Source organism: Symphalangus syndactylus, chromosome 17 (assembly GCF_028878055.3).
Source record: "Symphalangus syndactylus isolate Jambi chromosome 17, NHGRI_mSymSyn1-v2.1_pri, whole genome shotgun sequence".
Lineage (NCBI taxonomy): Eukaryota > Metazoa > Chordata > Mammalia > Primates > Hylobatidae > Symphalangus > Symphalangus syndactylus.
Window position 1 is genome coordinate 52,149,833 of NC_072439.2, and position 23,067 is coordinate 52,172,899.

General features: G+C 38.4%; 1 long non-coding RNA gene across 1 annotated transcript in view; it reads right to left on the reverse strand.

Annotated features, from left to right (window-relative positions):
• Nucleotides 1–6,493: 6,493 nt before the first annotated feature.
• The window catches only part of LOC134732886 (uncharacterized), a 61,466-nt gene continuing 44,892 nt past the window's right edge, over nucleotides 6,494–23,067 (reverse strand). The window contains exon 3 of the long non-coding RNA XR_010116454.1: nucleotides 6,494–6,685. This is a non-coding gene — a long non-coding RNA (uncharacterized lncRNA). The remainder of the gene's footprint in view (nucleotides 6,686–23,067) is intronic.

Consider the following 23,067-nt stretch of genomic DNA (forward strand, 5'->3'; position numbering starts at 1 on the left):
TTCAATGGTGCAATCTCAGCTCACTGCAACCTCCCCCTCCCGGGTTCAGGAGATTCTCCTGTCTCAGCTCCCTGAGTAGCTCGGATTACAGGCGCCCACCACCATGCTCAGCTAATTTTTTGTATTTTCAGTAGAGAAGGGGTTTCACTATGTTGGCCAGGCTGGTCTCAAACTCCTGACCTCATGATCCGCCCACCTTGGCCTCCCAAAGTGCTGGGATTACAGGCGTGAGCCACTGCGCCTGGCCGGATATACATTTTTTAAAAGGAAAGATAACATCCCATATCCTGAAACCCAGAAATAAGCATGGCTACTATTTTGGTGCATAGTTTATCAATTTGCATATACTTTTAAAACTCTGAACAACCATGCAATTAGATCACCCAACTAGTATATCTGGAGGAAAGCAGATGCTGAAAGGGTCAATTACGAGATTAATGACCTTTCTCCCCTGCCCTCCCACTGCATCTACATCCCAGGACTACTCTGAGAGGACATCAGTTTCTAAACACTTGCAAGAGTTTCTGTCCCAGCTACTAAGTATTCTCATCTGGCTCTGGTCATAGATTACCCAGTATTGGTCCCTTGGCTTCAGATCATCAACTGACATGCGAGATATAAATATACAATAAAAAAGAAAAGAACTCCCGAATTTTTGAAAGAAGAAAAACAAACTTTTCTAAAGCTAATTCAATGCAGCAGTTGGTCTAGTTCAGTGAGAAAGTACATATTCTGAACATGTGAACTCCATATTTTGAAAACTCAACTTACACTGAAGAAAGTTGCATTCTACCAAAAGGAAAAATAATATCTCTTAGTAGATTTTTTAAATACCAGCCCTTGAGGAATGTATGTCCATGGACATGTCCACACTCATTACCCATGCAAGATATACACAAACTTGCACATTTTAAGAATACATACTAAAAAATAATATTTTAACTATAAGAATTATCTCTGACAGAATTTAAAAATATTAAGATTATAATTCAAGAACTGGATACTATAAAAAAGGAATGACCCAAAATAAGAAAGTCCTCTTAGAAATTAAAAGTATAGTGATTTAAGCAGTTTTAATAAATTGATTGAAAGATAAAATCAAGGAAATCTCCAAGAAAGTAGAAAATACAAGTAGATTAAAAATGTGAAAAAAAAAAGGCTAAATTGTAATGTACAAATCCAGGAGGCTAATGTCCAGTGACTAGAAGCTCCAAAAAGAACAAACAAAATGAGAGAATACAAACAAATTTTTAAAAAGGAATTTATCAGAGCTGAAAGACATGAGTCTCTAGACTGAAGAAAAAAGCAGGAAAAAAATACTAGAATACTACACAAAATGAATGAAAAATGACCCATATTCAGTCACAGAATTGTGAAATTTAAGAATATCAAAGATTTTTTAATCTAAAAAATATTCAAAGCAAAAAAAAACAAATTGCCTTTTTTTTTTTTTTTTTTTCAAAAAAATCACATTGTCATCTAACTTCTCAGCAATACTGAATTCTAGAAGACAATGAAACATTGCCTTCAAAGTTCTGAGGAAAAATGATTTTAAATGAAAAAGTCAATATTCAATCAAATTATCAATATAATTGGAGAGTAGAATAAAGTTATTCTAAGTCCTGGAAGGACTTAGTAAGTTTACCTCCCATATACCTTTCTTATAGAAGTGATTCAAGGATGTGTTCCAATAAAATAAGAGAGTAAACCAAAAAAGAGAAAAATACGGTGTTGAAACAAGCCAAATGGGAGAAAAATGGAAGGAAGACATGGCTTATTTGTCTCTTCCATTTTAGCTTTTCAATAAATCTAGAGAAGAAAAGTCCAGTTTGGACCTGGCAGGACAAGGGCTTTAAAAGGCAGATATCTGGAAAAAAAAAAATGTATATGAGCTGAAGGAATCCACAGATTTGATGCTATCTTTAAGAAATTGGAATATCAAGTTGTAAAAAAAAATCACAGTAATGCAAAAGATGGGGATGGAGAGGAGGAAATAATTAGAAATTCCAAGAAAATCACACAGCTATGAAAAAAAAGATATAAAATCATAGTATCTTATGCAGCTAAGCAGTGAACAATCTTTACATAGTCATAATGGAATCACTGCTGATCAATTTTCAACTCTTAGAATCAACCCATGGGGTCAGCCTAAAAAGGAAGACTTAAGGGTAGTTGCAGAATGAGGTTCATGTTTTTTGTTTTCTTTTTTCTTGACAACATAAGTTACAATTAAGCATTTGGTTGAGATTAGGAGGAATCAAGAAATGAAGGAAAGGCTAAGGGCTTTCATACTTTCACCTCACAAATCAAAGAATTAAGAGGTACTGTCAAATGGTTGATGGAATTAGAAGTAAGGATGTGAGTGTATTTTTTGTAGTTACACAGGTAACTGTTAATAGCAGAAAAAATCTAAAACTAGTGGCAATTTATGGGGAAGTGGAGAAAAGAAAGGCCAGATTTGGAAGATGAAAGATAAGTGAGTTAAATCCATAGCCAACATTATAGAAATCAGCAGATAATGTCTACACTTGTTGACTAAAGAAACAGGAAAGTAATAATAATGTATTGAAGAGTTTATAACAAGTAAAAGCAAAATGTATGACAATCATAGCACAAAGGCTGGGAGAGAAAAAATAGGCATACTGGGGGTTCATACACTACACATGAAGTGGTATTGGATCACTCAAAGGGAGACTACGATTAGCTAAAGAGGTATGTGATAATTCCACTTCCAGTAGAATGGAGTAATAAGGATTAGATTTACCGTACTGCCTGAAACAACTAAAATACCAGATAAAATACATGAAACAATGGCACTCAGGACTTTGGATGCCCGATGATAAAGAACAATGATCTCTGAGAAAGGAAAGAGAAAAGAAAATGTAAATCTATACAAACACTTGTGTAAAAATGTTCATAGCAACTTTATTTGTGATAGCCCCATACTGGAAACAACTAAAATGTCCACCAAAAGATGAATGAATAAACAAATCATGCTGTATCTATACAATGAGATATATTACTTAGTAACAAAAAAGAATGAATTAGGTACATGCAACTACATGGTCGAATCTCAAATTAATTACACCGAGTGAAAGAGGCCAGAAAAAAATAGCACATACTATAAGGTTCCATTTATTTAAAATTGAAAAACGAAAACTAACTTATAGTGACAGAAAACAGATCAGAGAGTATGGAGAGAGGTGGTAGGGGGTATTAAAAGGATCATGAGGAAACTTTCAGGGGTGATGAATATGCTCACCCCTGAAAGTTTCCCCTTGCCCTTTTTAATAGCTTGATTGTGGCATATATAAATGTCAAAATTCATCAGACTGCTCACATTAAAAATAAACAGTTTATTGTGTGTCCATTATACTTCAACGGTTAAAAAAGAAAAGAAAGATATGGCATAAACATATTACAGAAAAAGATAACAAATATATTACATATATTTGTATGTATATAACAAATATCTAAAATATATATCAAATAAATAATAAGCATGGCATAAACTTATTTTAGGAGTAGAGAAGTAACTGTCAAAGAGCTATAAGAGAAACTGTTTAAAGTGTTTCCTCATGTGAGGAAATGCAGGGCAGGAGAGAATCAGGGAAGGAACTGTGGCTTCTTCGTATATGCCCTTCTGGATTTGCTCATTTTTAACAGTGAGTATATATGTCAGTTCAAATGCTCAGAGAAGCAGATGCTTAGATGGGACTTGATGTTTACTTACTTGATGTTTAATGCTTAGCCTGTGAAGGATAAAGGGAGGAGGAAGCAGGAGTAGACAGGCAGAGAGCTGGGATTGAGATCAGGTCTGCCACCTGTGAAGAGAGAGGGTCAAGGAAAAGCTGGATAGGAAGAGCCTGGGAACCCAGAGCAGTTCTGAGAAAGACTTGCCGGGCTGATAGGGAATGTCTAAGCAAAAGTTGCCCATTAGCAGAGTTCTGTGTCAGGGAGGATGGGCCTATGCTCGCATCCTAGCACCACTGCAGCGTTCAGTCATTGGCTGGGAGCAGCCCAGAGGGCTGTGGCTCGGCATGAATGCCGCAGTATATCCAAAGATGTGGCAGCTAGGGGCTGTCATTCTGCTATGTGCCCCACAGCAGGTTTTTTTTTTGTTTTTGTGTTTGTTTTTTTTTTTTGAGACGGAGTCTCGCTCTGTTGCCCAGGCTGGAGTGCAGTGGCGCGATCTCAGCTCACTACAAGTTCCACCTCCCAGGTTCACGCCATTCTCCTGCCTCAGCCTCCCGTGTAGCTGGGACTACAGGCACCCGCCACCACTCCCGACTAATTTTTTTTTTTTTTTTTTTTTTTGTATTTTTAGTGGAGACGGGGTTTCACCGTGTTAGCCAGGATGGTCTTGATCTCCTGATCTCATGATCAGCCTGCCTTGGCCTCCCAAAGTGCTGGGATTACAGGCGTGAGCCACTGCACCCTGCCGCAGGTCCTCTTAAAGGAACATCTGAAGAGCATATTTTCCTGGCTGCTACAGCAGGCATTGATTTGATTTTAAAATTTCAAAAGTTTTTTTAAAAGAAGGATAAATTCCTCTGATCAACAAGTAAAATGAATAAACATTCAGAGAGCAACACAGTTTTTTATAGAGTTGAACACTCACCTGGTTGGCACTATATATTCTATATTCTTTTTTGTTCAAAAGTGTCGAGTTGAGTAGGACAAATCTATTTGGTTCTTTCCTAGTTGAAGGATCACAGTAGACAACTAAAGAGGCAGCCATTTTCTGCAAAAAGTATCTATAGAGTCACTAAGTGGGGTTCTGTGAGCACAAGGAGGAGCGTCACTTGAGAACCTATGGATTCTGATGAAGCAACCCTGGGAATCACATAAAACCACTTAGAACACATTGAGCTCATTAGAAATCCTCTCATCCTGTAACCCTCACGGCTCTGAAATTTCCTCTGACTTAACAAATAAGGCTAGCAAATAATAAATTATGTTCACAGTACAAAGCAATTGAAAAAGCTGTTAAAATATATATATAAATACACACAGATATATATTTATATTAAAAATATATTACGTATATATTTGCAATTCAGAGACGAAGAGGTATATCCAGGTTTTTAGGTCCTGGAACTTACACAATTTTTCAGGTTCTGTTAAAAAAAAAAATCATAACAATAAAATGCCCTCACATGACCACTCAGCACCACCCTGCATAAAGGAAAATGTATGTGTGTTGGGTTCGGGGGTGGGGCAGAGTGGAAAGATGTAGCAGTCTTAACCAATTGTGATTCAAGTTTTTTCATTTTTGCAAATTTTGCAAAAATGTATAACCATCTGAACATTTTGTAGAACCCCTCTCAGGGCCTTGGAGAGGGTCCTGATGCCTACACTTTGCCAGCATTGCAGCCCTCTATGAAGAGCAGAGAATAAGGGAGTGTTGATTCCCTTAAGAAATTTGTGGATATAAATATAAGTTAGTGGGGGACAGGGGTTGGCCCTTCACACACATGTTAGTACTGAAAATAAAAAGAATATGCACAGAGGGAACTGCCTGTTGATGTAAATCATCTTCCATGTGTCTGGCACCCCAGGCACTGGTCACTCCCTACCAGGGCCTGGCTCCAAACACATGACACCCTCACGACCCATCTGCACGCTAAGGACATAGTTGCATCTGATTTCTCTGAGAACCTGTCACTGGGAGCAGGGAGCTGAATGACAAAGATGAGCAAAGCACATTATTGGGCTCTGTTATTAAAGGAAGTGGATTTGACTTGGTGAAAATATGGTTATACAGCATATGATCACAACTACTTTTTTAAACACCCTGAAAGAAAATATAGGGAAGTACACTCAAATGTGCTAACTATACACAAAAATGTCTTTGGGTGTTAGAACAATGGGTAATCTTTTTTAATGTTCCCCTCACATTTTCTTTAATAAGCATATATTGTCTTTAAAATTGAAAATGAATTTCAAAAAATGTTTAAAAAATGCATTAACTTTGTATATATGGATATACACAGGTATATGTATTAATTAATGCAAGCAATGTGCAGGAATCTAGAGAGATTTAAAACTTCCCATGGCTTCCAGTAAGAATATTTCACATGGCAGCTATTACCAGTGTGGTATGAGAATCAGAGAATCAATTAATCTCACTTTTGAAAGGGGCTTTATATTAGTTATCTATTGCTCCATCACAAATTACCCCAAAACCTTGGTGGCTTAAAACAATAAACATTTATTATTTCACAGAGTTTCTGTAGGTTAGGAACCTCCGAGTGACTTAGGTGAGTGTCTCAGGCTCAGGGTCTCTGAGGGGGTTACAGTCAAGCTCTGAGCAGGGGCCGCAGTCATCTGAAGGTTTATCCAGGGCTGGAGCACCTACTTCCAAGATGGTCATTCATATGGCTATTGGCAGAAGTCCTCAATGCCTTGCCACATGGGCCTCTCCATGGGGCTGCCTGACTGTCCTCACAACACAGCATCTGGCTTCCCCTGGATGGAATGATGTGCGTATGTATGAGAGAGAGAGAGAGAGGAGCCACAGGGTCTTTGGTGATCTAGCCTAGGAAAAGTCATACCATCATTTCTGCCGTATTCACAGACCAATCCTGATGCAGTGTGGGAGGGGACTACACGTATCCAAGGCAGGGATCATTAGAGGCCCTTAAACACCATCATGTCCAATCCCCATGGGATCCTTGAGAAACTAAAATTTTTCCATAAAACAAGAAATATTGAAATTGTTAGTCACAGTCATTTAAACCTATTAAGGAAATAGGTATTTGAATCTTATTTTAGATTCTGACTCAGCAGAAATGGCTCTTCTGAAAACAATGTATTAGAGCTTATGAGTGTAATGTGACTTTAAAATGTTAATTGGTTTTCACTTCTTGGAAAGTTACAAAATTTTATTTCCTTCCTTTTAGAGAGGTTTAGATTGGCAAAACAGATTTTTTTTAAACAAGCCTTTGTACTTTGCTTGTATGGCTGCCAGGCAAAAACAAGTAAACAAACAAAAACCTTTTAGTGGTTGTTTTCAGCCTAGCTAGATGTCTAATTGATTTAAAAACAATAATAATCTATCTCCCCCAATAGGTCAAATGTCTTTCTAATACAATCCATGAATTTCAACACATGGAAAAGGAGGCTCATGAAATCAATATAGAAACTATATTGTTAAAAAACAACAATTAGTCTGGGCACAGTGGCTCATGCCTGTAATCCCAGCACTTTAGGAGGCTGAGGTGGGAGGATTGCTTGAGCTGAGGAGTTCAAGACCAACCAGGGCAACACAGTGAGACCTTGTCTCTACCAAAACAACAACAACAAAATCGGAACAAAAACTCTGTCTGACTTGGGGGATTTTCTTTTTTAATAAATGAGTTTATTTAGGTTAAAAAAAAGCATTTCAAATAACATCTCATGTATTTAATGAATTGCCTTTACTAAAAAGCGTAAAATTATATGAAATTTGAAATGTCTTTAAATTAGAGACATAAGATTATAGAAATATGGGGCAATGCATCTTCCAGGCTGCTCCTCCTAATAAGAATAGGAAGAGGAAGTTTGTCAGTGTTTGAAATTACCTCCAGACTCTTTAAGCGATGAATTCTCCTGTATTCATATTTGAATCCCAAATACTAGCAGAGTGCCAGGCACAGAGAGGTCATGAAATATTTGCTGAATGAATGAAGAAGGGAAAAGCACTAGATTGTTTTGGAGAAATGATACCACTACAAAGCCCGTTCTCACCCTAATTTCCATTCCTCCCTTCACCCCCTGTGTTCCCAACATCCCCTGACTTCAAAGAGAGTCCCCAGGAAGAGAGCTGGCCTTGGCATCGGTAAATCACCAGTTTCCCTAATGGCTCATGATTTGTCATCCCAGCAAGTCCAATTAATTCCCTGTTCAAACTGACATTTTAAATTCCAGTCCATAATACAAAAGAAAGATGAATCTGCCCAACTTCTTGTTTGGGCATCTATTATATTTTCAACGCCATCCCATAAATTCTATGTATTTACTCCCTCCCCCAGTGCAAGAATTAAACACGGATCTGCAGCCGGATGGATTCTGTCTCCTGTCTTTTGTCCAGCTGGAAAGCTACTTACTAGTGCTTTATCGTCTTTTGGTAACAGATCTTCTCCCAGGAATCTGCACTCTCGCTGTTAAACTTCCCAGCAAGTTCAAAGGGGTGCTCATCTCTCCAAGATCTGCTGGTTAGCTTACTGCTGCTACATGGCATTGCCTTTGATAATTTAGCCCCTCCCAGAGGCTAATTTTTCTGCATCTCAGGGTAAAATAAGGTGTTTTTTTTTGTTTTTGTTTTTTGTTTTTTGTTTTTTTTGAGACAGAATTTCCCTCTTGTTGCCCAGTCTGGAGTACAATGGCGCAATCTCGGCTGACTGCAACCTCCAACTCCAGGGTCCAAGCGATTCTCCTGCCTCAGCCTCCCGAGTAGCTGGGATTACAGGCATGTGCCACCATGCCCGGCTAATTTTGTATTTTTAGTAGAGACAGGGTTTCACCATGGTGGTCAGGCTGGTCTCGAACTCCTGACCTCAGGTGATCCGCCTGCCTTGGTCTCCTAAAGTGTTGGGATTACAGGCATGAGCCACCGCACCCAGCCTAAAATAAGGTTTTATCAAGCTGTCAAAGCCCTGGACTTTGGCACTGTTTCCAAAGGGTGTTAAAACATTCCCAAAGGATGAACCCTCTTGAACTAAGGAATCACCGAGGGGAAAGGAATGCAAGCAGGTCTGACAGGATCTGTAGCTTTCCCCTGATTTATTGCACCTTGCTTTAGAGGAACTAAATGCTCATTCTGATGAGTTTAGTGAATATGAGACACTATCTGTGGATCCAGGATTTCACCATATGCTATTGGGTCATACGTCTCAAAACTCAGGTGTGCTCATCGTTGAACTAATAACCTCAGTTATTCATTTGGTTTCAAAATGCTTATCCTGGCACGTACAGTACTGTTTTCTTTTAGGGCTGAGATTTTATCTAACACAATTACAGTTTCTGATAAGCTATTCTGTGTTTAAAGCACATATTTTTTAAAAATCAGAGGTCTGCATCTCCAAGCGCAGGGCAGTCCAGGATAAATCAGACCCACTAAAAATATAAGGACTATATATAGCTGATCTTTGTACTATTGTTGTTAGAAAGGTAATTATTCCAAATTGCAGAAAGAATGAAAATAGAAAAAAGAAAAAGATGACAAGTAATTCTAGGCTATTCTTTTGATGTGTTTCCTTTTAGTCTTTTTTAAAAAAGATAAAATTTTGAATTTTTTTTCATTTAACTTATAGATATTTTGCCTTTATTTTGCCACAGAGTCTGCTTCACAACTACGGCTTTTAGAGATCGCTTTTCAAAGGGACGTGCTTTAGTGAACACTATCAAGCTGGAAATTTTAAAAAGGAAGAAATCCAGATCATAACACATTTTTTCATTATTTTTTAATCTTCAAATTATTTTTCATGTGTATTTCAGAGGATTGCTCTTCCAAGAAATACTCTGTAATACATTGTATGCATTTGAGAGAAAACTCTGAACTTGTTTTTAAAGTTTGTGTATTCAACCAGGTATCAATGACACTTTTTCATCTTTTTTTTTTTAATTACTAAAGTATACAGTCACATCAAGGATCATGAGCTTCCAGAATTCTAAGTTCTATAGGAAACCAATTAGTTTGAACATCTTCCCCAAGGTATAAAAGTATTTCGCCAATCCCAATACAGGGTGAGAAGAGTTTATGAGAATTGAATGAGTGAAACAATGCAGATAGTCTCTCACCAACGTCCCCCACGGCCTCACAATTCAAATGCAGCATTCCACTTGCTCAGCTTTAAAATTTAATAAAGAAAAGTAAAGCGATGGGTTGGAGGATTTTGGAAATTGAGCAAAGATGAAAGAGGCAGTATTGTACATTTGTGTTTCTTTTATATTTGATGTCCTTCCATGTTAGGGAGAAAAAGAAAATATGCAAGAGTACGAATGACAATGTTTTTAATAAAACCTTGGCTGCTTTTCTGTAAGAATTGATGCAAGTAATTTTATCTCTTTAGGGGTGGTTTTCAAAGCAAGGGGAAGAAACAAGTTGACAGGATCTCATAAGGTACTTGGGAAATGCACTCTTTTTGTGCTTTATTTAACTTAGCTAGGGAAAAAAAACAGGTGAAAAGGCAAGATTTCACTCAGATCTAGTTCTGCTTCATATGAATTTAAAAAGAAACGAAAAAAAGGAAGGAAGGAAGAAAAAATCCCTCTCAAACCTTATGCCCTATATCATAGTGTTGTACAGATGACTTTTAAAAGGATAATAACATATTTCAGTATTTTTTAAACTGAAATTTGACTAACTGTACAAATTTGGGTTATGGGTTCTTTAACGAAGGAAGATAATTATATTTATATTTTTCTGACATGATATAAAAACTTAAGTCAGCATAGAGCCCCTGCTGTCAAGCTAGGCTGCCATTTGAGCTCCTAAGGAAGAAAATCCTTGGGAAAGATTGTATTTTATAGTCCTGCCCTCAGCAATTCAGCTGTGCTTCATTCCAAGATACATTTTTGCCTTATGTGCCATAATAAAAGCAAACCTTCTTGCCCCTTAGAGGGGCACATTTGGAAGATCAAGAGGAGAATGTACTTGGGCCACATTCTCTCCTAGGACGGCTGCAAGGCAAGCTGTAATAGAAACCAAAATAGGGCACATCTAACCGGTTCTGGCTTTTCTCCTGAAGGCAGGATGTAGACCAGGTTTTTTGCAAGGGTCACTGAAGTTTGCAAAACTTTTTCTGCTCCTGGCTGATTGAGTGAGCCAGAGCCAGCTCATAGCTTGGATTGGAAATCATGTGAAACTCATTTATGCCATTTTTTATTTTCTCTCTTTAACTCCCTATCAGACATTGAGCCGAGTTTGCATCCGAGTCTGGAGTTGGTTTACAAGCATACTGGAAGTAAAACTCAATTGGGAGTGAGAATCCAGGTGAACCGAAGTAAACGTGAACTCTTTGTGAACCAAATACTACTGTACACCCCTCTTCAAAGCCTACAGGCGCCTGAAAATCTCCCATAAATCCAAGCTGCATTGAAAGGATTTGCTCCAAGCCTTCTACCAGTAGCTTGCATCCACATGCATCAGATTCAGCTGTCTCCTAAATCTGCAAAGTGTTATCTGCCTCACCGTGCACAAACTACTGTCCCAAACTGTATTCAATCCAGATGGGAGGCTTTGTCACTTCCTGACTTCCTTTCCATTGTAAGGATGAATATTTTGAAACCAGGCAACTAGGAAAACCATACCCCACTAAATGGGAGCATATACTATTTAGGGAAAACTTTCTAATTGTCCCCCACAAAATGAAGAAATTATGCTCTTCTTGTACCCTGATTGTACAAAATGTTCAGCTCCCTGGGATATGCACCAGATCCATTCACAAGAGAACCTACCATGGGTGTGTCCAGCGTCACGCACAATTCTCAGTGAAACAGCTTAATCTCCACACCTTTCTGTCTCACAAGCAAATTAGGAGGCAACTCAGGTTGATTATCAGAGGAATACATGTTATCCTATTTTAGAAAATAATTTTCAAATGCTGGCACTTCACTATTAATAACAACAATTTACTTGTGACAGCTGATAAGACACATCGATATTTCAATCCTGATTCACTCAGACCACCACCACTCCTAATAAGTACCTCCAATCAGGGAACTTGTCAATAATAAAGTAGAAGTTGGTTTATGTTCTATTTCCTCCTCAGGGACAGGGCCCAAGTCTTGATCATCACTTTACATAAATCAGTGCCCAGGCTATTGCAGGGGTGCAATAACACTTACATAAACCAAGGGAAAGGCACATATATGCCTAGAGTATCTCTAGAAGGATCCTCCAAGAAACTGCTAGCAGTGATTGTCCCTCAACAGAGAAACTAGGGGTTGAGGTGAGACACTTGCTTTTCACTGTTTATTATTTTTTTTTTTTACTAATTAAACTTCTTACCCAGTATTTTGTATTTTATTGGGTACATTAGAATATTTATTGAATGAATCAACACATGGATGAATGAACAAGCTGTATCCAGGAACAAAAGAGTTGACGCCCAAATATTTTTGTCTGTACCAACTTAACAGCAGTGGCTTTTTCCAACCCTAAGTTTCAAATCCTTCTAGTGACTCATGTCAAGTTGTGTGCCAAGTTAAGAGAGTGCTGACACTCTGATTCAGTGTGTGCAGAAATTCTTGGCCAAGGAGGAGACAAAGAACTGTCACAAAGGCTAGACTTTATTGGTTCAGTTTTGATTCATTAATCAGAAGTGGAAATGCTCACAGTTTTTCTCAATATTAGATGTTGCTGTATCTTGTCTGTGAAGAGCAACCGTGGTTACTTCTCAAGATAAAGCTCTATCCAAGATCAAGAAAAATGGCAATTCTTTAGAGAAAAAAATCCATTTATCTCATGTCTCTAGTTTCATGTCTCTTTTCAGCTCCAGAGAGGTGGCTTACTGCAGTGAATTGAAGAGCACTGGCTTTGGGTTCAGGCAGAACTGTCTAGCTATCCTTTGTCTCAGAATTTGCAGTTGTATATAAACTGGGGACAAAGGTACCTACCTGACAAGGCTGCCATTAGGCTTAAATTAGCTAATATATTTAAAATCCCTGTAACATAGTGCTCAAAAAGTAGTAGCTATTATTCTTACCATAAAATAGTTTCACAGCTCTTTTCATCCTTTAAATTGACTGAGAATCAACACCAGTCTTTGCTTTAAAACAAAGCTTTGAGTCTTTAAGCCTTACCTATGAGGTGCCACTACATTATAAGCTTAAGAGCGTTTTGCCTCCTCCCATAATAAAAATATTCTATAATGTTTTTGACATGTTACTTCTTTTGCCTACAGTGTAAAGATTAGAAATAAGCTTGCTATTAATACTTCCAGTATTCACTGTGTCATCTGTCTGATTGTCATAAGCCTCAATCAATCACCTTTGTGCTAGCATTACTTTTTATCCAACCAGGTCAAGATCATGTAATTTGATGGCTGCTTGGGAATTTGTCAGCACTGTTATTTGAAGGGTGTTAGAAAGACATTGGCACTACAATCAGACTCTGTAGCAATCTGCCATGCCAAAAGAATTTTTAATGAGGTGGATTTTTTTTTTGAGTTGGGGGATCCCTTGTCCCCAACTCAAATTCATGCTTCAGTCTGGTTCCAAAAGAGACCAGACTTTTTGGAACCACAATCCCCAGATTCCTCAATGTTTGGCAAGTTTGCCAAGAGGTTCAAGCTGCCCTCTAGCTCATCTGGCTGCTGCTCTTGCCCAGGCTGTCTGATGACTTGCTGGGCCACCAGGGGCCCTGCCTTTCCCAGCATGGAAGTGTGTGACTCTCCCCACACTCCCTGCCCCAACAATGCCAAGAATCAGAAACAAGGGCCGGGAGTGTTAGCAGGCCCTGCATGAGTGGCAGCTTAGAGGGCTTGCATTGTGCTTGGTGCACCAAGAGCAGATTGTTATTCTGCAGGCATGAATTAGAGCCTGGGCAGAAAGCGCCATGGTCTTGCCCCGGCGGTGTCTTGCTGCTGCTGGAGAAGTGAGAGGGCTGTGGTTGTACAGAATTTCTGCAGGCCATGTTCCAGGAATTGTCCTTAGAGGGCTCATCAGAAGCGGAAACATTTGCTTTTTGAATTCCAAACACCCTGAAATTCCACTTGTCTATTATTTTCCCCCTACCTTCCCCACTTCTCCTGCTGTGCAATGGCATCAATTCATTAATTCTGCTCAAAGACGATTGTATTCTCATGACTTCAATGTATCATTTTTAATTTTTAATATTTTACATAATCTTTATTAAATACATATCTAAGTTCGAATGATTACCCCCCACTGTCTGTCCAGTTGTCATTCAGACAATACTTCCTGGCAGGTTAGCTACTATAGATTTAGCATAGTTACTAAAAGAATGAAGATAGTCTGATTTCATAAACCTTTTCGTAGACTATAGGGCTGTGAGGCATCAATCCATGCAATGACTGCCTCTTTCCTCCAGGTATTGAAAAACACAACTCTTCGTGCTTTCTCACTGGCATGAATCTATAACAACTAGATTTAATTGTGTAAAAGATCTCAACTTCAAAGTCAGCTAAAAAGGCCTACAAAACCATCCATTATACTGCAAAGTTAAACTATCACTGTTTTTCAAAGTCCTTCTGATTTCTCTGCCAACAGAGATGTGCTAGAACCAATATTACCCTGTTCTGGTGGTGGAGTGCTGAGTGGCTTTGCAACAACAGAAAATAAATACATCTGGACAAACTGAATGGCAGGAAGTGATGACCAATGAGATTTGCAGAGACCATGTGAGGGGAAGTTTTTAAAGGACTCAACATGCATATATCATCTCCCCTACCTCACCCTTCCTACTCTCCCTGCCCTCACACTCTTCACACCGCAAAAGTGGAATTCAGTAGCATTGAAGGAATAAAAATATCAGGTGCAAAGGATTTCCTTTTTTTTTTTTTTGAGACAGAGTCTCTCTCTGTCACCCAGGCTGGAGTGCAATTGCACAAACTCAGCTCACTGCAACCTCTGCCTCCTGGGTTCAAGTGATTCTCCTGTCTCAGCCTCCTGAGTAGCTGGGATTACAGGTGTGTGCCACCACGCCCAGCTAATTTTTGTATTTTTAGTAGAGACAGGGTTTCATTATGTTGGCCAGGTTGGTCTCGAACTCCTGACCTCAGGTGATACTCCCAAAGTCCTGGGATTACAGGCGTGAACCACCACACCTGGCATTGCAGAGGATTTTCTGAGGTGGAGTCTGCAGCATTTTCCTTGGGGGGTCATTTACTCACTCCTGCCTCCCCAACCCCTATTCCATTCTGAGCCTGGAGTATCAAAGATACCAAAGGTATTGAAACTCTCCTCACACTGACTTATACGTCATGCATCAGCATCACCATTGCTGGGTGGGGACGGTAGGGAAGTATGCATGAATTTCTCTGAACCATTTTTCTGGTTCAAGCAAAAAGCTAAGGAAATGAAGGAATCTGTCTCATGCACAAAGCACAGACTATGATTCTCCTCTAAGACATGTGCCCACAAGTAGACTATCATTATTTGAGGTAACCTTGAGTATAATTAAAAACCTTTCAGCACTCTAGTCATATTTCCTGTCACAAGGACAAGATGATACACTGAGAACTGATCAGGCTTAACTGTACTAGCAATGAAAGTAAACAGGGCATTATATGAACATACTCCCCTGTATATACAATTGTGTATTGGCAAAAATTAACATCCTTCAACTATTCTTGGAAAATATACTTTATTCAAATGATTTTTAGAAGGAGCAGAATTAGGGAGATGTAGAAATCTGTCACTCATGCATTTGTGATCAATATTTTTTGAATACATAATACAAGATACATACACATTGTTGAGTAAATGAATAAATGATTTCTATAACTCCCCAGTTCTACTCCTAAACTTGTACACTTTAGTAGCCCAGTATTTTAGAGTAACATTGACAATCAGGCTCAATCAAAGGAAATGTAATCATAGTAGTAGTAGATTTTATTCTCTCTTTCTTTCTTACACAGTGCAAGAAAAAAATAATGTGAAGACTGGGGAAAAAAACTGCTTCATGTAGGTTTTGTCCAGGAAGCCTGATGTGTGTTTCTTACGGCCTTCCCTCCCCTATTTAACTTGGATAAAGATGGCCTCTTTTGAGAAAATTCACTCACCAAAGCTCTAATGCCTGAGCTTATAAAAAGAGATCTATATCACAAGTGGAAGATGACAGAAGAATGTTAGTAAGAGCACCAGAGTTTCAAAGCTTCGTCCTTCCTCTGCCAGTCTGGAATCCAAATCTAGAGCAACAAGCTTTTGCTTGCAATGTCTTCTCTTCAAAGTAGAAAATGAAATTTTAAAAACAAGTGAACTAATCAAAGGTGGGATTTACTTGTCTGCTTTCAAACTAAGAGATAATAATGATTCCCTCCCTCAGACGGCATTTGAAAAATTGCATACAATTAAAAAGACCATGTATTTACCACTTTTGTACTTTAATAGTTAATGCCAAAAGGTATTAGATCTGATAACAATGACTATTACTATACTATTTTGTAATATTCACTGCACATTCAGTATTTTACTAGTTGGAAATATTAATAGTATTTTAAAAGCATGGTTCCTACCCTGATGGAGTTCACTTGATTGAAGAAAAAAGGTATTATTTGCTGGTAGATGTGTGATTATTTACAATGACTCATATTACTCATATTCTCTATTCTGAGCTCTGCCACCCTACTATAGGTAGCCCTAGGCAAATTATTTAAATCTCCCCAATGCCTCAGTTTTCTCATCTGTAAAATAGAACTTTGGGAGGTAATGAGGGTTAAATGAGGTCTTGAGAGTGGGCCCCTGGTCCTATGGGATTACTGCCCTTATAAGAAGAGACACTACTCTCTTTACTTGCGCATACACCAAGGAAAGGCCACGCGAGCACACAGTGGCCTTCCTCAGCTATTCAGTGAGAATTAATTAATGTTTGAGATTTTCAGATAAAAGACTCTCTGGATGTGCAGAGGGCTATTAAACAAACAATAAAACTGCATTTATACACCACTTGGCATGATTCATACGAGAAGAAACAAATTCCTGTAAGCTCTGCATTCTGTCAAGACCGGGATATACATCTGTCCATTGGTGGTGTTAGGCCTTAGCCTCTGTCCAACAGAAATATAACATAACTCACATATGTAATCTTAAATTTTCAAGTTACCAAATTAAAAAAGGAACAAGCAAATATATTTTAATAACATATTTTTAGCTTAATATATACAAAATATTATTTCAACATGTAATGAATAAGAAAATATTAATGAGTTATTTTACATTCTGTTAACTGTTTTTGAAATCTAGTGCATATTTTACACTCACATCTCAATCTCAATTTGGACTGACCAACTTTCGAGTGCTCATAGCCAGTTGTGGCTCTAGTGGCTCACCTATTGGAGAACACAAGTCTAAGAGTTTGCTCCAGGCTGTGACATCCATTCAACCACTTGCTGGTTTCTCTTAGGTGGATAGATTGGTAGAGTCAACTGTACTCCATTTTCATCCTCTGTACTGTTGGGCTTCAGCGCTGATGATACTAGAAAGTCCTTGTTTCCAGTAGCATTCAGGAGATTAGCAAGATGGCAATGAAAGATGCTCCAGAGAAAACAAATAAATAAATCTCCCCCACTTCTTCTATCCTCACAGAGGGATATCTTGAGACATTTGCGGCAAAGTCCCTCTCTGTTTTCTACCATGACCCCCAGAACGCACTTGGCATCCCGCAGAAAATACACAGAATCACAGCATCACCCCTGAGTCTCCACTTAAGAACATTATGTCAATTTTAAGTGGTTCCCAATAAACTAAAGTTTGAAGTACAATAAACAAAATATTTTTTGTTTTGCTTGTTTTGTTTCATTTCGTTTCTTTGGGGGGCAGTGGCTGCCATTGTTGGATTTTTGGATTTTTTAGTTGATTGGTAGTTCTTTTAAAAATATCTTTTACTACATAAAATTATTAAGGACATGACCTATTCTCGATTTTAGCCTTTAAACTCATTTGCTTTAGACAAACTCTAACTCAAAAACAATATGTTTTTTTCAAAGTTAATTTGAAGCAGCCAAGCCAAAACATAATTTTACATAATGGCTTGCATAGTGCAAAATACTCAAAAAAGAATATGCCTTACATGGAGACATGTTGGCCATTTCACTCTTCTCACTGATCATTGTTGAGAACCTCTGTCCTTGCTAATCTCCAAATTTCACATTGAAATCCTATATCTTCTCTGTTTCTACCTGAGCCCAAGTCTTGAATGCTGCCTAGTCTCCTGCCCTAAGCTTATTATCTGTGACCTTCTTCACAGAAATTACTGCATTATCTTAAGGTCATCAAATGTTTATTGAACATCTCCTTTGGGCAAAACCTTGTGCAGGGCACCACAGGGAATGCTAACATAAGTATGAAGAAAGACCTGCCTTCACGCTACCTATAATCTGGAAGGAGTGATAAGAAACATATACTAATAAAGAGAGTGAAACAAAAGACCAACCCATAGGAGAAATATAAAGAACCCCTTATATAAGGATATACTAGTCAGCTCAGGCTGCCTAATAAAATAAAATATCATAGACTGGGTGGTTTAAACAACAGAAAGTTTTTTCACATTTCTGGAAGCTAGAAGCATCAGATCAAGATCCAACAGAGTCGTTTCTCTGAGGGCTCTCTTCTGGCTTGTAGACAGCCGCCTTCTCACTGTGTGCTCGTGTGGCCTTTCCTTGGTGAATGTAAACAAAGTAGTGCCTCTTCTTATAAGGGCAGTAATCCCACAGGACCAGGGGCCCACTCTCAAGACCTCATTTAACCCTCATTACCTCCCAAAGGCCCCATCTCTAAATAACACAGCATTGGGGATTAGGTCTTCAACATATGAATTTGGTGGGGTGGGAGAGACACAAATATTCAGTCCATAACAAAGAATGTAAGAGTAAAGAAGCCCTACCTAGTTTGGTTGATAAGCAAAGCTTTTACAGTGGAGATTGCACCTAAGAAAGCTATTAAGGTGCCTTCTCTTCTGAGTACTAACAGACATCATGCATCAAGGGCCAAATAGATGGAATAGCATTTGTACATCAGTGCAGCTATTTCTGATCAATCTCTTACCCTGGCATTTTGCTTATGTGGCCTTCGCTTCTCTTTACTGAGCTGCAGGCCTACATATCAATCTGCTCACTGGATATCCTTTATGACACAAAAGTATCTAAAACTCACCATGTCCAAAGCAAAATTCATTATCTTCCACCATCCTACTTGTTCTTGCTCCTGTCTTCCCAAATTCCTCCTTCCTCATCTTGAATCTAATAGCCAAAAAGGCCTGTCAAATCCACTCCTTATATTTCTTATTCCTACACCCTCCTCCACTGCCTGACCATCAATATCTTTCTTTTGAACTCCTAAATATAATAATTATATTACATTTTAATAATAATAGCTAGCATGTATTAAGAGCTATATAGCAGGCTCTTCCTTGAGCACTTTATATGTATTCTTTCTTTTAATCTTCACAGCTATTATTATTGTATTTTTCAGATGAGGAAACCAGGTTTGCCCACGCACACATTTGCTAAGTGATAGAAGCAGTTTTGAATCTCAACACTCTGAATCCAGAATTTGCCCTTATCATGACCCTTGTGGATGCTCCCTTCTCAGCAGTGAACTCCCTCCTTCCAGACTACTCCCCTTCAATTCATCCTTCATTCCTTTGCCAGCACAGTCTGTCTAAGATGCAGTCTGATGTTCTCACTTCCTGCCTTTGAATCCTTCAATGGCTTCCATTTCCTACTGGATAAAACTCCATGGAACCCAGCACCACAAAACCCTCCAGGTTGTAGCCCTCTCTTTCTCTCCAATTTTATCTCCTTTTGCTTCCTCACCTCAGTCCTCTAGCAATTTTAACCACCTACTGTTCTCAGAATGTGCCACTCCATGATGTGCCTCCAAGCTGACACATGTGCTGTTCCCTCTTCACAGAGTATTTTTCCTCATTAACTCACCACATTCCTTCCCATTCAAACTCCTGTGTGTTTTTTTGTTTTGTTTTGTTTTCGAGGAGTTTTGCTCTTCTTGCCCAGGCCAAAGTGCAATGGTGCAATCTCAGCTCACTGCAACGTCTGCCTCCTGGGTTCAAGTGATTCTCCTGCCTCAGCCTCCCAAGTAGCTGGGATTACAGGTGTGCGCCAGCACACCCAGCTAATTTTGTATTTTTAGTAGAGCCGGGTTTCACCATGTTGGTCAGGCTGGTCTCGAACTCCTGACCTCAGGTGATTCACCCGCCTTGGCTTCCCAAAGTGCTGGGATTACAGGCCTGAGCCAACACACCTGGGCTTCCTATGTGTTTTTTAAATCCCAGCATGGACGGAGTTTCTATGAATGTACCTTGAGATCGGCCCCTCAAAGAAACAGGCTGATTAGGTGAAAATCATCTACTCAAAGTGAATTCCTGAATGATCAATTTGTCTAGTGACCAACTTACCAAATTTATCAAAAATTTAAAATGTTCAACTATTTCATAATTCATCTTGCATGGAATGGTTTACACAGATTTTAAAGATTTCTGTGAGGCTATAGTTGTCCAGATAAATTAATTGATCCCAGGGTCCTGACCCTGAAGTTGTCCACTCTTTTCTCTCTGTGGCTTTGTACCATGTTCACACTTGTCTGATGCACTTATCACTCTGTGGGATAATTATTTCACAGTCTGAGGTCTCCAGAAGACTGGGAGTCTTGTAAGGGTCTGGCCTATGTATTTTTGCCTCTCATCCTGTACCCAGTAGAATATGGTATATGGTGAAGTTTCAATAAATATCATATTAAATTGAACCTTAGCCAGTCAATAAATGAGCACTCACGTAATACTCCTTTTCATTCATACAGAAAGGTAAATTATTGTATAAAACAATTATTATACATTCTAGAAATTTAGGAAGTATATAATCTGTGTATTCAGGCCTGCTCCTGACATTTTTAGGGGCTGCCTCAAGTACAAATGAAGGACAATACACCTATCATGTGCCAAAATGTTTTAAAGTTATGAAAGCAAACTACTAAATAAAAAATATTATCTCTTTTTTTCCTTAAAAAATGTAAGCTTCAAAATTATCTGGAAGATGAGATTAAATTTAGAATTCTCAGTGGCAGTGTGGGTCTATCCAAACCTGGACACTGGTCTTTGGTTCCTGGCCCAGGGCTGTAGTTCACACCTCTTTCTACCCCCAGCTCAGTTCCACACTGTGAAGTACCATACACACATGCACACACTCACCTAGACACCCAGCTACCTAAACAGTGCCCTTTGGCTACCTTTTGATGCCACAGTGGTACAACTTATCCTCAGGAGGCCAGGCCCTGGGATGATTAAGTTTCAATTTAATATAAGATCTTTGCAGCAAGGAATTCCTGGTCCTATTTAGCTAAAATATTCTTGGCTTGCAGCCATTAAATATTATGTTGGAAATTGAAAGGTATTTATGGTATATTAAATTTTAAAAGCAGGGTTTGAAGGTTTTAAGACATCTATATGATCTATTTTTGTGAAAAATTTTATGCATGTATATAAGTACATAGAAAAAAGTCTAAATCAGGTATACATCAAATTTATTATGGTTGCTATTATCTCCACATGGTGGGATCAGGTATATTTTTCTTTTTACTTATCTGCATTTTATATGTTTCCATTATGAATATACATTATGTATGTTATTTTTAAAATAATAAAAGTTAAAAATCAAAAACATAAAAATAGTAATGTACTTATACTGGGATAATTTCTACACCGCCCAAGTGAAACATGGTATTTGTTAAAACCTCAGAAATTTAGTACTTCCTATCCAAGAATAGTAGAGGATTGATTAAGTATGCCAGAGAACTCGCTGGCTAGTGAGGAAAATGCATGAAGCTATTGAGACCCCATATTTACAGACATGCGCTCATGAGGCTATGAATGTATACATTTATACTGAGTCATATAAAAATACTCAAAGTCTACAGTGCATATGTGTTCGTCCTGGTGCCCAGAATTCTGTGGACAGAGAAGTGCTCTGTTCTCTGCAGAGCCTGTCACTAACTCACTGTTCGAGTGTCAGCAAGCTGCTGTGGCCTCCAACGGTGGTGTCAAAGGATAAAACTAGTTATCAGCAAGATGTTTGGAGGGTCTCAGAGAATAACCTTCTCTCTCTCTAATATTATTGCACAAACATCGGATGTGCATGATATTATTTGTTAATATTCCACGTAATTTTAAGGATTGTGCGTGCGTGCAGACACACACACCCTACCCACATACATATGCAAATTGAAAATCAGCCAGGATGCTTATATGCATGGCATTTCAATAACCTCAGCTGTAGCTGAGTTTTTATCCACTGAGAGTAACCTTGTGCCTTGAGATGGAATCAGAATAGTCATGATATAAATTTTCGACAAAATTAGTGAATAATAAATTGATCTAAATATTACCTCAAAGTATTCAAGCTATAAATTAGTTCTAAACTAAACTTCCCTGAACTCGTGTGTGTGTGTGTGTGTGTGTGTGACAGAGTCTTGCTCTGTCACCCAGGCTGGAGATCAGTGGTGTGATCTCAGCTCACTGCAACCTCCCCCTCCCGGGTTCAAGTGATTCTCATGCCTCAGCCTCCCAAGTAGCTGAGATTACAGACATGCGCCACCACGTCCAGCTAATTTTTGTGTATATATATATATATTTTTTTTTTTTTTTTTTTCTTTAGTAGAGATGGGGCTTTGCCATGTTGGCCAGGCTGGTCTTGAACTCCTGACCTCAAGTGATCCGCCCACCTCAGCCTCCCAAAGTGCTGGGATTACAGGCGAGAGCCACCGCACCTGTCCTGAACTCGTTTTTTAAAGTTAGTTTTAAATTATCATTTCTTGCCATTTGTAATAAATGTTACATATAAACAAGAAAGTGACATATCTATTTTCAAGAAATTCTATCTAGCCCGTAAATATTCACTCCAGAATAAACATCTGAAAAAATATACAGCTCAGTGGAGATTGGACTGCTTATTTCCTCCATATCCTGAAAAATTTATCTGTTCAGAAATAAGAACATATTATACATTCAGGAGATTAAAGCAATGTTACCAATTTTGTTTCTCACAATGCTAAGTTAAATATGTAATTATCTTATAAGCTACACAAATAAGCAAATGAGAAATCAAAAAAAATTCTATGGTGAAAGAGAATTAAAAACATTGAACATATTGTCATAACATGCCACATTCACACTCAAAATACTCTTCATTCATTGTGCTTACTTGTCTAAGTAGTTCCCTACTGACTGTAATGATGCATTCCAAAAGTTGGAGATTAGAACACATACAGTGGGATCCATATTAAATTTGGTAGTTGAATTTATAAGATATGCCTTAGAAGCCTGTACCTAACCTATGATAGAACTGGGCTAGCCTTGGAACCTCCGCACTGTCTATAACATTGTTACTAAGG